Below are 15,649 nucleotides of genomic sequence, written 5' to 3'. Positions count from 1 at the left end.
GTGTTGTTTTTGCTTTTTATCAATCTGCTTCGTCTCACAGCACAAACAGGAGGAGTGTGATAATGTGATGACATGTGTAGCATATTTAATGCATCAGTTTTTGAGACCTCTACATCATCAGTGTGATTTGTCTTAACTGCAACCCCGTTATATGTATTCATAATAGCCAGGAAACCTACGCCTTCTTTGGGTAAACTGATGGCCAGCAGGGGGCGACTCTGCTGGGTGTGGAAGAGTGCGGGGAAAGCGGCCCTCTGCTCTCTGGTTCTGTGACCTCATTGAAACTCTTTCCTGTGGGCTCAGTCAATAATTTCAGGTCATACTGAAAAAAAATTAAGTTAATTTAGTAAATTATTGGTCACTGAGTGAGAAAGGAGGATCATTAACAAGTGAGCAGTCCTTCAAAGCAGGCCTTCACCAGCTAGTGAGTTACATTATGGTGGCTGCGTCTGTCTTTTATACTGTGTGTGGTTAGAAAGTGAGTGGAAGATTTTTAAAGTGTAGATTCAGCAGAAAAAAACTGAGTCTGGATTCAAGCCAGTTTTTAAGATCAGTAACGATGGTGACTGTGACTTTTAATCTACCTAAAAGTGATAAAAGTTGTAGTTTTCTTTAACAGTTTTATTGGATTTACTTAATTTACAGTCAAATTTGAGAAATATTTCCCTTTTTTACATATACAAGGATCAAAAATTGCTCTTTAAATCAGACCAGCTCCCTGATTTTATTCTTGGATTACTTCCATATGAGTAGCATGGACTAATAATCCTCATTTGTCTCAGAACTGGCCCTTGGTCCAACATCTCACTTCATCCTTTGTCTGCAACAAACTGTTTCAGCTTTTCAGCTCCTTTTGAAGTTCAAAGTAATCTTTATTAAGGGTATCTGCTCTCACTGACATCATGAAGAGCCAAGATCAGAAAAACTGTCTGAAGCTTTGCTCTTATAGGGATTACTTGCCCGTGTGCTCGCCTCATTATTTCAAATCTGTTTAATATGACAGGAAAAAAAGCCAAACACAGCATTTTTCTAGTTAAACTGACCACTAAAAGCACTTAACACATGAATATGTTGCACTTTACTAACAGTTATCGCACATGCTGGCACTGCAGGTTTGAGCCTCTGTTATATATTTAAACTCTCATTATTTTTTACATTGTATGACTTATCTGTTGTTGTGATTGTTGGCAGTAGACGTGCTGCATGTTTGCTGATTGCTCGTATTCTGTGAAATCTGTCTTCTATGTTTACATGCAGGTACATTTAGTTGGGCTAATTATTAGACTGTAAATGTAAAAATGTCTTCCTGTGCAATCACTGTTTGTCCTTTGTGAACGCCAATGTGTCTTCTGGCCCGTCGCCTCCACCCGATGCTCGTCTCCGGGTGTTCCCTGGCTCTGCTGTACGTGCCCTCCCGCAGCAACCATTTTTAGAGAAGGTAAAGTCATGTTTTGTCTCCGCGCGGACTCGAGGAAGTTGGCTGTTTTCATTTGCTGGTATGATACCCAAAAAAAGCCTCCGGTACGTGATGCCTCCTCATTGTAACGGCGGGGGCAGCGCCTCCTGAAACATTTTGATTGTGGCCGTGACTCCAACACACAATTGCTCATTCTCATATCTGATTTGACATTTGGTTGCTGTTCCAGCCGTGTGATCTGCTTTCCTCCTTGGCTTGAACAAGGTTTTCTTTCCCTTTTTTTGGGTTGCATATCCAGCCCACTGCACACACACGTTGCAGCTGAGTGTAATGTATTTTTAATTCTGCAGGGACGAAGAGGAGGAGGAGGCGGGCTGTGAATAACTGTGATGGAATTTAGTCAGCATTCTTGTGGGCTCAAAAGGACAAAGGTCTCGAGTTGTTATCACCTTGTTTTTTGTTATTTTATTCTTTAATGGCTGAGAACAGAGCCTGTGACTGCGGCTTTGGTTTCCACTCATCAGCCGCAACAACCAATCAGAGAAAGAGGCTGAGGCGAGCTGATAAGAAGTCAGCGGCCGCTACGGAGGCAGGAAGTGTTTCATAAGAGGCCAGGGAATGTAGCTGTGGTATTTATGAGTGTTTGATGGATGTTTGGTAAACTCGGGAGCAGAAACAATGATGTTTATGCTCTTAACTGACCTTAAATCACACTGAAATTGATGCATCGATGTATTATTACAGCGCGTCACCCGGCACAGCACATAAATACAAGCTTTTGATAAATCGTTGCAAAATATGTGACAGGTTGGGATTTTTTTGGAAACTGTACAAAGATCATCCAGCAACGTATTTTCCTTATGTCACCAAAACAGCTCTGACCTGTCAGTGCTTGGAATTTGCAAGACTTCTGTCCTCTCGTATCTGAGAGCAAAATATTAGCAACAGATCCTTTGAGTCCTGTTTGCTGTGACGGGTAAACCATGTGCAAGGATGTTCAGGTAGGTGACATCCACATCAGGACCCGGAGTTTTCTTATATCTGTGTGTCTGTGTCTCCTCCTGCCAGCACAATCTCAATCACTCTCAGTGCATGTATTGATGTCTCAGTTCCTAAAATGCAGAGGACAGGGGAGGCTATAAATAAGGATGCACAGGTGAGGCACGGCACACAGCTTGTCCTTTTTATCTTTAAGTTGTTTCATATCTTTAATGTCAGGAACTGCATGAACAAATCATCTTGCCTTTGACGTTTGTCCTTAACAGGGTCGTGGGGGGGCTGGAGCCTTTCCCATCTACCTTAGAGCGAGAGGGAGGGAACAGGTGGACAGGTCACGTCTGACAGCCTGAACAGAGAAGCCCAGCCCTCCCTCTCCCCAGCCACTTCCTCCAACTTATCCAGGGGAACACCGAGGTTCAACACCTCCTCCAAGAGAGACACCCAGGAAACATCCTAGTCAGGTGTCAAAACCACCTGAACTGTCCCCTTTTACTGTGGACGAGTAGCATCAATACTCTGATCCTCTCTTGAATGACTGGGCTCGTCACCCTGCCTCTAAGACAGAGGTAGGATGAAGGCCAGGTTAGCTCATGCAGTTCACATGCACACTCTGGTTTGGGTTTCAGGGTGTTGGCCAGCATACAGAGCACAGGGTGCCAGGGATTGAACCACCAACCTTCTGATATGTAGACAGCCTGCTTAAACCGCTGAGGCCCAGTTGCTCAGGATGAGGTTACCTAGGCAACCAGAGCCTGAAACACACTATCGACTAACCATCAGCTACAAAGTGATGCTCAACGCCGTTTCATCACTGATATAAATAAATTAATGACAGAATTCATTATTTTTTATATCGATTCCACAGGTCACACAGTTTGAATGAACTGAACAAAGTCTGTAGCTCAAAGAGCCGAGCTCACAGCTTTCTTTTTACATCAGCATTTCTTTATAGTGTCAACAAAAACTGAGTCATACTATTTTTCTTGAGGCAGTTCAGGCTGATTGATTCATAAATCAATAGTTCATTAAATGTGAATGCTTTCAGCAGCGTCTACTCAAATTGATATATTCTAAAAGAAAGAGGTTTGGAGGTGCTGTTTTTAAAGGTTATTGGACAATAGATTTACTGGTCCAGCCCTCATGAGACCGAACTGAGCTGTATGTAGCCTGAACCAAAAAAAAAAACAGAAAAAACTTTGAGACCCTGGTCTTAGATAAAAGCAACACTGACACAAAACACAACACAAAATAACGCTGTGGAGCCCAGTGGTGGGACACGGTTCCAGCGACAGTCTGTGATGATCAGCCTGCTTTAGACTTTATAGACTTCTAAATCACTCCATACCACTGTGTGGAGTTGCATACTAAACTAAACCACTAGCCTAAACACACAGCTTCTGTAATAATCCTATAAAATCTAATATTTAAAAGTAGATGGGAGACAGAGGCTTTAGATTTCAGATTCAGGAGACCGACACCATCTCTACTTTTAAGATTAGGCTGAAAATTTCTCTTTACCATATAAAGCATATAGTTAAGGCTGGAACATGTGACCCTGAATCCTTCATTAGTTGTGCTGCAATAGGCCTAGGCTGCTGGGGACTTGATGCACTGTTTCTTCTTGACTCATTATGTTTATACACGACTCTGCATTCAATAAACAGTTATTATTTTTCTCTAACTTTCTTCCACAGTGGGGGTTTTTTCTCTTCCTCACCCACTGGTCGCAGCAGACACTGCCCCTCCCTGAGCCTGGTTCTTTCTTCCTGTTAAAAGGAAGTTTTTCTTCCCCACTGTTGCCAAGTCCTTGTTAAAATGGGTTTGTTTGATTGCTGGGGTTTTCCCTGTATTATTGTAGCGTCTTTACCTTACAGTATAAAGTGCCTTGACGTGACTGTTGTTATTATTTGGCCCTATATAAATAAAACTGAATTGAAAAAAGGGTTAATCTTTGTTAACATTAAAGCAATACTTTATAAATAACAACAACTGTTAAATAAAATTTTCCCCCACTTGGCCTACAACATATAATTTCAAATGAAAACTGGTACGGTTATTCAATTTCTCCTTCAATGGCGTGGAGCTGGAACCTTTAAAAAGCACTCAGGAAGCCTGGGGACTGTTTTGGCCCAAACACCCTTGGGAGAAAACAGGAAGGTAAGAAACAATCTTGTAGTCAATATATTCACTGAATAAGGAATAAATTGGTTTTGCTACCCCTTAGGATAAAAATCAGGTAAAAATAAATAATATATTAATATGTTCGATTAACCGCAATTGCTATACTGTTCCTGACGTTCACCAGTACTGTTGAGACGCTGCCAGTAAATAAACATACAATAAAATTAAATTAAATTAAATTTTAAAAAAACATGTAAAACCTCTTTGTGTGAGCACATTTTACACAAATAGTGCTAGAATTACTCATGTGTAAACATACTGGATAAACTAGATGGTACGGGATGTACAGAGGCACACAGACTGTACATAAAGATGGCTGCATGTTGTTTACACTTTGTCCAAACAAAACTTCTTTGCATCATCGAATTATTCCACGATGAAGCCAGATTCCTGAGAAATGCCCCCTTCGCGCTGACCACCGAGCCACTTGCTGCTATTGTCTTATTGTTTCCTCCACAGGAAATACTCAAGACTTGAGCGTGAGTGCAGACGAGGGGATTGCATGCTTGCTTTGAAAAAAACACCCTTCCAACAATGGCTGGCAGCGGGCCTAGTCTTTTGACCCTGCGGATCACTTCACATTATTGACCTTGCCTTTGTGCTGCCTGACTTGACTCCAGCTGCTCATAATGTACAGTATATAAAGCGCAGACAACATACAAACAGTTCATGAGACCAGTCTCCATCGGAGGCCCGGCCCGCTGTCAGAGCAGCGCCGGCCGTCTGGATGAGGCTGTGATCTCTGTCTGGGTTTACTTTAAGACAGATCCTCATGGACTCTAATATCCTAAACATGGAAGAAATTCTCCAGCAGTGACCACACAATGAAATCTGAGTCGGGATGTTTACAGTCTAAAAAAATGGCAGAAATCTATGTCACGCCTTTATAGTTTGGTTTTTGTGCTGTGATTTCAAAGAGGCCATTTGCAGTTTTTCAGCTTTATAATGATCCTTTTGATGGACTTATCAAAGCAGAGCAGCGGCTGGTCGCAGCAGGTGATGGAGATAAACATGTTCTCGTTTCTAAATTAATAACTGAACTATAAAAAGGAACAAATACTGACACAGCCGAGGATCACTGAAGTGGCAAATGGAATACAAACACTGACGTTTAAACAGCGGTTTAAAAGGGGAAAAAATGGCAGGTTGAAATGCCACTTATGGTGGAAGTGCAGGCTGTAATTGAAAGAGGAGTGGAAGCTCGGAAAATGAAAGGTGAAGTGCTGAAAAGAAATCAGAGGCAGTTTATTTATTCACTGAATGAACAAAAGCATTGGCCCACACCTCTTAATCAAATTTGGGTAATTTCAGTCCCTTTGCCACAGGTGTATATAAAAGAAAGCACCTGGCTATGCAATCTGATTTACAAGCATCTCTGAAAGGTCGTTCTCAAGAGCTCAATGAGCTTACACTCAAATAAGGTGTAATAAAATGATGCCATTGCAGTCAGTTTGAGAAATGTCTTCTTGTCTAGACAATCCATTAGCAAAGTGGAAACAGCTGCATAATAACTGTAGAGCTCCAAACCTCCTCTGACATTAACATCAGCACAAAAACTGTGTGCTGGGAGCTTCATTGTCAAGCAGCTCCTGTAGGTGTCATCTTCAGCATATTGTGTTCATGTTACTTTGAGTTGAATTCTATGTAGATAAAACATAATAATGCTTGGAATAACCCAAACGCAGAACATGTAGGCAGACAGAATTAATGACCAAAGGCCAAGGCAATCAAGTCCACAGTCCAAAAAGAGAGGGAGAGCGAGAACAAGGAAAACGTGCAAGGTCGAGGTTGAACTACGCACAGGGAGGCTGGAAACCCGAACACAGAGAACATCTGCAGCACAGCAGCAAGTATTAACAAACAGTGTGACGGGGACCCACTGGGCTGGTTTGGGAATGACCAGCAGGAGGTTAACAAGACACAGTCACCAGCAATCAGGCAACTACGGGAAGACAGACAGGAAGCAAAAGAAGAAAAACAACAAACTTCAAAGTAAAACAGGAAATAACCAGGGGAGCCATAAATATGGACACCAAACAAGATGTACGGGACAAATGAAACAAAAGGGATGGAAACACAAACACAGTGTGAGACAGAGAGAGGCATAGATGACACACTGTGGAGGCCACTCATACTAAATGACTGTAAACATAGAAACGAAGCAAAAAGACAAGAAAACAAAACCTGATGACTACTGAAAACAGAAAATGAAACAGCAAGAGACAACCAGAACTAAAGAAGACAAAAAAAGAATCCAGAAAATATAATAAACGCAAAACTTTAAACTTTACATACAGGAACATCAGGAGAACCCAAACAGGAAGCAAAACTTTAGTTTGCTGATATTTCAAAACGGAAAACAAGGATGGAAACCAGGAGCGGTGACAGTGTTTAATGGGACAGCAGCAAAATCACATTAATTAAAAATGCCATTTCTTCTGCTTCTACTTTAAATTAAATTATTAGCATGTCCATTGTGATTTTAGCTGATTTTTAGCTGGTTGCCAAGCAACATGATGACATCATACATAATTTGCAGGTTATTGTTTTTCAATTAAAATATGTGACATGATGCTTTTATGTTGCGTTACAGGTGCCAGATAGGTGATTTTAGCCTGTTGGTAGGTGGTTGCTAGGCAACAAGACAATGTTAGAATATATGATCTAGATAAGAACCTCCAGGGTCTGAGATGTACCTGTGTGCCAGGTTTGGTTGCTCAAAGTTAATCGTGTACAGATTTCAGTTATTACAGTATCTGAAATCTGTGTCAGGAGTCTCTCATAAGACAATAACAATGCCCAGTAATGTATTGATGATCATATTCATTAATAAAGTATTCTCATAATGATTTTGTTTATTGACTATGATTTTTATGAATGAATTTGATTCGATTTGACCTGCTGAAAGTAAAACTGTATAAACAGTGGATGGTTTAAGAGTGAAGGTGGATGAAGTCTGGAATTTTTAACTGGAGGTGAGAAAGCTCGATGCATCAGCAGTTAAAGGACAGAAAGCGTCAATTTTAGTGATAATAAGCAACAAATGTGGTGGAAGTTGTCAATTAAAAAAGGAGTAAAAGATGAAAGCAGATAAAGTGCAAACTGAAATATAAATAATTAAAAGATGAAGCAGCGAAGACAGCTAAAATAAAAGCAGTGAAAGTGATAATTGGTCATCACTTGCTGATTTTCTGTTTGTTTATGTAGAAGAAGCAGCAGCCTGTGGGTTTCTAATTATAGATAACATGTGAGCATTGTTTCTTATCATCATGCTTTGCAGACCGGGTGACCTTAAAAAAGCTAAAAGTAATCAGCTACAGGAACGTTTAAAAGAAACCACCTCTTCCTGTCTTCGGGACAGTTTTTCACCCCCTGACTTTTTTTATTTTATTTTAAATGATGATGACAACGTGGAAGAAAAGGCCTTTTTCTTCACCCCCATTGTTCCTCGGAGCGTCGGCTCGTCACTCCCATCGTTTCTCCTCTTTGAACAATGAGGAACAACCTCCCCCTGCCACGTCTCCCACCCGCCGGGTTTCTCTTCGGCGATGATTAGTTTCTGATGAGAGACCATTGTCCTGACCAACAGTGGTCACGTGCGAGGGACAGTGTGACAAATATACAGTAACACCCCTCGCTCTCTGGCTCTGTCTCCAGCAGCAGACAGGAAGGACTGCAAGCTTTCATGATTGACCAGAATCCAGGAAACTGTGAAAATCACAAATATGGGGATGTGTTAGTTTGGAGAAATAGGGCAGGAACTTCGTGTACCCAAACTCTTCAGTACACCTCTGATCTCTCACAACTAGCACATTCACATTTTCTAAAAACAGCCCTGTTGCATCATCAAATATTCCAGTGTGTGTTTAACCAAAACCAAACAAAGCAGCTGATAACATTCAGCCTGCCATTCCAACGACTATAATCTGAAAATAAACATAAAGACTGGTCTTATTCTTTATTATTATCTCAAACAAACAGTGCATTAGTCCACCTGTCAGTGTTTTGGAGCTGTAAGCAGCAATTTGTAAGGATCAAGGGCCAAATAAGGAGGAAACTGAATCATTAAAGACCACAGGTCCTGATCCTGGAGCATAAAGGTGATTTAGTCAAAACATACCTGAAAAAAATACTTAAGAATCTACAGAATGATCACTTTTAAATTAACTAGAAACTAGTGTAATTAAAGTGTAAATACAGTCTAATTAAACATTACTTAATCTCAAATTAAGTGATTAATCTGCTTTAAAACTACTAAACTGAGAATTCAGAAGTGATTTTTTCAGTAAAACCTTTTTTAAGTCTTGCACCACTGCAGACAACCAGAAATGGTTTTGGGTAGTCATGGTGGCAGTTATTTTAAAGCATTATCTTAATTATCTTTAATTTCAGTGATCACCAGGCACATTTGGTAAAATAAAGATTAAAACGTTTGCTAACATTATCCCAATATGTTAGCAAACTTCTCTCTGGAAGTTACAAAAATCCAACAGATTTCCATTCCAGGATTATGAAAAAACAGTTGTAGGAACCTTTAGAGTCCAAATGTAGACATCATCTGTCATTCTCCCCAAAATCCACAAGAGGGCAGTATAACATGTCTTACAGAGCTGTGGTCTGCAGTCCAGCTCTGACTTTTCTGGGACCCTCACAGTGACTCATCCTCTGTGCAGCTGGGACTGGCAGCTGAGTCACACAGCTCATCACTCATTTAGCCAGTCAATATTGGATCCAGGCGGCGATGATCTCCTGTAAATCGAGGCACTATCCTTATATTCACCTGTGGCGCTGTGCTAACTGGAGTATAAACAGAGGGGTGGGCTGCTGCAGTGGTTCTATGGTTTACTATTATACTTCTTTTTTATGCCAAAAAGGTATATTTCCACTAAAGCCTAATGCTCATATTAACTAGATATTATCACCACATAACACATTTGACTGACTGGGACTGAGGTGTCTGTCCTGTTATAATAAATGCTAAAAAAAAAAAAAAGCCCCCCCAAAACTATTTGACTGACAGGTAATTATCCGTACTGGCTTGTCCTGTGAGGCCTCCTGAGGGGCTGCAGTCTATTCCACCTGACAGGTGGCGTACCTGTCATCTATCAAACAGAGAGACCGAGAGCTGTTATTGTCTTAGAGTAGCTGCATCGTCTGTGCTGAAATCCACACAGAAACAAGAGGGAAACATGCAAACTCCACAAAGAGATGCCAAAACCCATATTCAATATACATGTTCGTCCTGAATTTATTTGTTAAAGCTTCTTTTAGAGTTAAAGCTTTTCCTTACTTTCTGTTACATGTATATGCTGTTATAATGGTCCACTCTAAGATTAAACATAGGTATAGTTTCGATAAAAAGGTCAAAGTTCATCTAAACCACTCGAGTTAGAGGTGGATGTATCAATCCAAATATCGATAGTATCCACAGTCTGATCCTTAACACCTCCAAAACTAAAGAGCTGATTGGTGATTTTGGAAGGGAGGCAGGTCAGTGTCTTCACTTCTCATCCATAGCTAGGTTCTTTAGAATAGAATAGCCCCTTATTGTCGTTGTACCTGTATAACAAAATTATGGGTGCTCCACGCCAACTGTGCAGGATTAAAATATAAATAGTATGACAGCAGGAATGAATAGCAAACAGGAGAGATATATACAGTCTAGAGGAATATATGCAAAACAAGAGAAAGGCACACATTGGACAGCAAAGTGTTTGGAAACAGTACAAAAAGACTTGGTCTGAGTATTGAGTCTGTATGTGAGGGGCCTGAGTGATTTAGGTTACTCAGACCATGGCTCATTGGTGAGGTGGGTGGTCAGAGGTGGGGTGTGGGGGGGATAGTGTTTGTTAACAGTCCGAATGACCGAGGGGAAGAAGCTGTTTTTGAGTCTGGAGGTGTGGGACTGGATTGACCTGAGGCACTGACCAGAGGGCAGCGGGTCAAACGGGTGGTAGGTGGGGTGCAAGGGGTCACCTGTGATGGCCCTGGTTTTCCTAAGACAGGAGGATCTGATGATGGCCTCCAGGGGTGACAGAGGGCAGCCAATGATCTTTTTGGGAGGTGTTAATTACCCTCTGTGCAGCCTTCCTGTTCTCGCTTGTGGCCCCTGTGTACCAAACACCCAAGCAGGGGCGGCAGAAGGCCAGCAGCAGATTCTGGTAAAGGTTATTTTTCCTCAAGATGCGGAGGAAGTGCAACCGCTGCTGGGCCTTCTTTACCGGGACGATGTTGTTATTGGTCCAGGTGAGATCAGTGGAGATGTGCGTGCTAGAAGGATGTATTTGGTCCAGGAACCGTTCTCTGTAATGGGTCTTGAACACTAGTCGACATCCTCTAGCAGCTAAGAAAACAGGGTCTGTCGTGCTTGCTTTCTCCATCCTGGCCTTTTCTTTTTCTTCTTTTCATTCTGTATGATGTCACTGACAGTTTATATCTCTGATATATCTCAGGACAGCACGGTTCAGTGTTTGAACCACCTGGATTTTTAATGCGCTCCATCATCGGGCTACCTGTGATATCTCGCTGTTCTGTGATGAGCTAGCAACCTGTCTAAGGTGTAGCCCGCCTCTTCTCCAACCACTGCTGCTGGCCAGTGTGACCAACCTGCTGATCAGAGGGGCAGCCAATCAGAGGAAGTCGGCTTAAAAGAAGGCTGGTCTTCAAAGGACGAAATAAACTGAGGTTCAGCATGAGATAAATAAGAATACAAACAATATGCTACTACAGCACATAAACAACCCAAAAGAGTCAGTTACAAGCATAAAAAATAAATAAAATCACATCACATGAAGGAAACCCCTTAATTTTCCCACTTCAGACTCGCCCACCTCACCTGGGTGACTATTACAGGGTAAAAAAAAATTGAAGTAATTTTGCAGTAAAATCAAAACCCACACTGCTCAATGCTAAATTTTCCTACTTCATCACTTCAAGATGTATGCTGAAGTGGAAACTAACATTTGAACATCTAATATTTAGCAACACTACATATGTCAGGTTTGTTCCCAAAGCCTCAAACTTGCAGTCTGTGAGATTTATATTCTGCACAGCATGAGACAGCTCAGATACTTAGATCCTTCTTCCAGAGTGGACAAGCATTTGCTTCTTATCAGACTCCCAGCTATTTTGGCCTTTCCTTTCTGATCATATCGTAAGGACAAGACAGCAATTCTGTACTTAAACTCCACTGCACATCTTTTTAAAGCCATCAGCTTATGTAAGTTTTGGGAATTGAACCAGCCACCATGTTGTCTTTCTCTGATATATTTCAACAAATCTCCGGAAATAGCTCCTATCTTTCCACCCATTTATTTTCATTTCCCGTTGCTTTTTCAGACTGGCAGAAGCGATCCGGTGTTGTGATAAGAATCTCCATCAGATGCGGCGTGTGTCTTTGAAGATGACACGGTTATAAACACTGAGATGGTAAGACGGGGCATGTCTCAGCTGATAGCATCACTCTGCTCACTGAGCGACTGTGTCAGATGCTCCTCAGATACAACACCAAAGGATTTCCTCCTCCTTCCTCCTTGCTGCTCTGTTATGTAATGCGCTCGCATCAGTTGTAAGTGCGGAGCGCCTCGAGCCAAATGAATGTGCTCTAAACAAGCTTCATCCTCATCAATAATGGATTCACGCCGCAAAAGTGTCAGCCGTCCCTGCTCTTCAGGACCACTCAGCCTAACGCGACGTCCCACAAGAACAGTTATGCAAGACCGGGCGCAGGTTGAAAACCTTCTACGAGCTTTAAATGTTTGAATGTGGACACAGAGCTGCTGTGTGTCTGCAGCTGTGGACGCGTGACAGCACACAGCCTTCCACCTCTTCATCCGGACTCTGCGTCATTTTGCCTTCTTGTATTTCCTTTTCTCGCTGTTCTGTTTACCCAAGCATGCCAGCACGATAGCGTGTTGGTAGACTGTAGGTGTGAAGCAAAGCTTTGCCGAGACGTGTACTCACCACCAGAGGGCAGTGTTAAAAACGTGAAACGACCAGAGATGTGGATTGCTCTTATTTCCGTGTAAGCTGTTGTGGATCGTTTAGCTTATTATTCTGCAGTCTTTGTAAACACTGCATGGTATTTGCATTTGCTTCTATTTGTTTGAGACGCCTTTGGCCCTCTTTGTGCTTATTTTATATCTCTTTGTCTTCATTTTGCATCTTTTTGTGCCAATTTGTTTTTTTTTTGTGGTCAATTTGTCTCTCTGTGGGATGATTTTAATCTCCTTTTGGTCGTTTTGTGTTTCTTTCTGACACTCTTTGTGGTCATTTTTCATCTTTTGTGGTCATTTTTCATTTCTCTGCAGTCAAATTTTGTCTCTTTGTGTTCATTTTTTGTCTTTTTGTGTTATTTTGTTTTTCATTGTGCTCATTTTTCATTTCTCTGTAGTCAGCTTGTATCTCTGTGTTCATTTTTTGTCTTTTTGTGTCATTTGATATTTCTTTGTGGTCATTGTGTGTCTCTTTGTCATCATTTTGTGTCTCTTTGTAGTCATTTTTCATCATTTTGTTTTCGTTTTGTGTGCTCAGGCATGTCCCCTTGGCTCCACCTCTGTGTGGATAATTCAGTAAAATGCCACAGATGAACCAGTCTTGTCTTCAGAATAGTTTGCACAATGGTGGACCCCTATCAGACCCTCTGCAGACATGCCTACTCGGACCCTCAGTCTTCCTGCCAGGCCCGGGCCCTGACATTTTGATTGAGCACACAAGGTCGATGGCGGTAACAAGCCACAGCTGAGATGTCGCTGCTGATTTGGGCTTCGTCTGGCACCCTGTGACTTTCACTCAGCGAGGGGGGGGGGCAGCTGGGGCATTCTTATCCCCGTCATTACTCTCAGTCCGCTGGCCGGGACGCTGACCTTTCAGGCAATGCTGTGCTGGAAGTAAATGGCGATTAGCGCTGTTGTAGCGAGCAGGAATGTGAAAGCGATGTTCTGGCAGGTGTGAGCTGAGCCTGCAGGTTGCTAAGCACAATGAGAGTCTCGGGCAGGTGTAGCATTACGTAATAAAACCTAATGCTGGATTCTTGCTGACTGCAGTCTCTTAAAATAGTGACTCTGCACCAAATCTGATCAGTTCTTGTCAGAGACAAAGAAGGGAGGGAGCGAAGTACACTTTACTGTGCGTTTGAACCACTGAACACACTAAACAGGAAATAATCTGCAATGGTGGGGGAGATGGTACTCAGTTTGTAATTTTTCAAGTATACACATATTTGTGCAAATTTAGATGATTTTAAACATCAAGACAGACTCGGTCATACAGAAAATACGCCAGCATCACACCTCGAGATGTGACACCGCAGCCAGCCTGCTTTCAGGAGCTTTTTACGGTCCATTTTTATCTCAGTTTGGCCTTAAAACACATTTTTAATCTGTTCTAAACTGGTGGTTTAGACCAACCACTGCTCTATAATCTAGATAAAGTTCTGCAGATGTTTGTGATTGTGCAGATGTTGGCACTGGACAAGAGTTTTGGGTCAGGAAGCTCTCTGGGTTACATGTTTGAGCGGGCTTTGTTAGCTTATAGTTAGTGTGGAGAGCAAAAGAAATACACCCAACAAGCATCTGATAACATCTTAGTCCATTATTAGCTTGTTCTCAGTATTTGTAAACAGAGGAATAAGATAAGATCCCTTAAACCAGACATCCATCATTCATTAACCAACAATCCTGGCTATCAGCCCTAATAATAGAGTGTGTGTGTGTGTGTGTGTGTGTGTGTGTGTGTGTGTGTGTGTGTTTGTTTGTTTTCTTTTTTTAGGTGGGGAGTGACTTAAAGTTTTGTTCAGAAAGTGAACTGACCACTTTGTTAGGTACTTATTAGGTAAGAAGAAGTGTGCTTGTTGGTCTGAGTATTTTAGACACTGACAGCCTTTGGGATGCAATGGAAAGCAGCAAGGTGTATCTAATAAAGTGGCCTGTCATTTGGATCTCAGCTTCCTGAAAGACATTTAGATATAGATTTATAGTTTATGGAGAGGAATGAGTATTTTCATGTGTTATAATTTACACCGTAGTGTCATTTATGTGACAGTCTGACTGATGAGATTAATCTGGAGTGAAGAAGTCTCAGCTCTCACTCTGATGAGGCTGCAGTGATATTTTAACATCACTGTACAGATGGGAAATTCTGAGCTAATATACTTTTTTTTTTTTCTTTTTTTTTTTTTTACAGCTCCCTGTTCTTCTAAGAAATAGGTGGTGGGTGGGCAGAATGTGGGGTAAAAATAAAGAGCAATGAGAATGAGTCATAGCTCCTTCAATCCCAGGCTGGATATAAATACATCCACATAGACACGCGTACGTGCATACGCTTCTCCACGCGTGGCTGACATTACATAAGCTGCAGTGTGGGAGGTGTGATGCGAGGCATGTATAATTCATCAATGTGGGACTGAACTCGGGGGTATCTCATACACCCAAGTGAGCCCCCCGAACGCATCACCGCAGTTTTGGGTTTGATGCACGCTCCTGCGTGGACGAACCTCGGTGTAAAATCAGCGAGTTTAAAGTGACGGGCGACCCCGAGGCTCCACGCCGCGGCACAGAGCTGTTATCAAACGTGACTGAAATGTGAGGAGAGGGATCGGACTGTGACAGAAGTGGAAATGGGAGGATGTGCTGGAAAAATCCCGGAATATGGGGCTCATTTCATTCTCAGTCGATTGAGTTTATATTCATTTGTGAACCATATTCACAGACTTTTCGTTTGGGGTCCTTTTTGTGTTCAATATTAACTTTGTATTAGCTCTAGTCTGGGTCTCCACCTGCTCCTTGTCTACTTTCCATATGTAAAGGTCACTTAGGTTCATTCAGAATCTGGATAGTTGATATTCTCAAAGCTGAACAACTGATCAAAGAGTCAAAAAATGTTTTTACATCAACAGCCTTAACTGCTTGAAATTAAGGCATCTGGACTTCTGTTTGGTTCATGAAGATGTACTTTGGTAGAGGTGGTCCTGAGACTAATCATGTGACTTTCATGATTAGTCCAGTTGCCTGCATTTAAGCACTTGAGAATACCATGACTTCAACCACTGAGAAA

At 41.8% G+C, this 15,649-nt stretch overlaps 1 long non-coding RNA gene across 1 annotated transcript; it reads left to right on the top strand.

Annotated features, from left to right (window-relative positions):
- The first annotated feature begins 4,538 nt into the window (after positions 1-4,538).
- On the top strand, positions 4,539-14,232 carry LOC112843606 (uncharacterized). The gene is made up of 2 exons (XR_003216068.1): positions 4,539-4,573; positions 11,936-14,232. It is a non-coding gene; the product is annotated as an uncharacterized LOC112843606 (long non-coding RNA).
- Positions 14,233-15,649: the final 1,417 nt, after the last annotated feature.

This window comes from Oreochromis niloticus, linkage group LG22, assembly GCF_001858045.2.
Source record: "Oreochromis niloticus isolate F11D_XX linkage group LG22, O_niloticus_UMD_NMBU, whole genome shotgun sequence".
Taxonomy (NCBI): Eukaryota; Metazoa; Chordata; class Actinopteri; order Cichliformes; family Cichlidae; genus Oreochromis; species Oreochromis niloticus.
The sequence above is the reverse complement of the archived record's forward strand: the minus strand, read 5'-3'. Positions and strand labels throughout refer to the sequence as shown.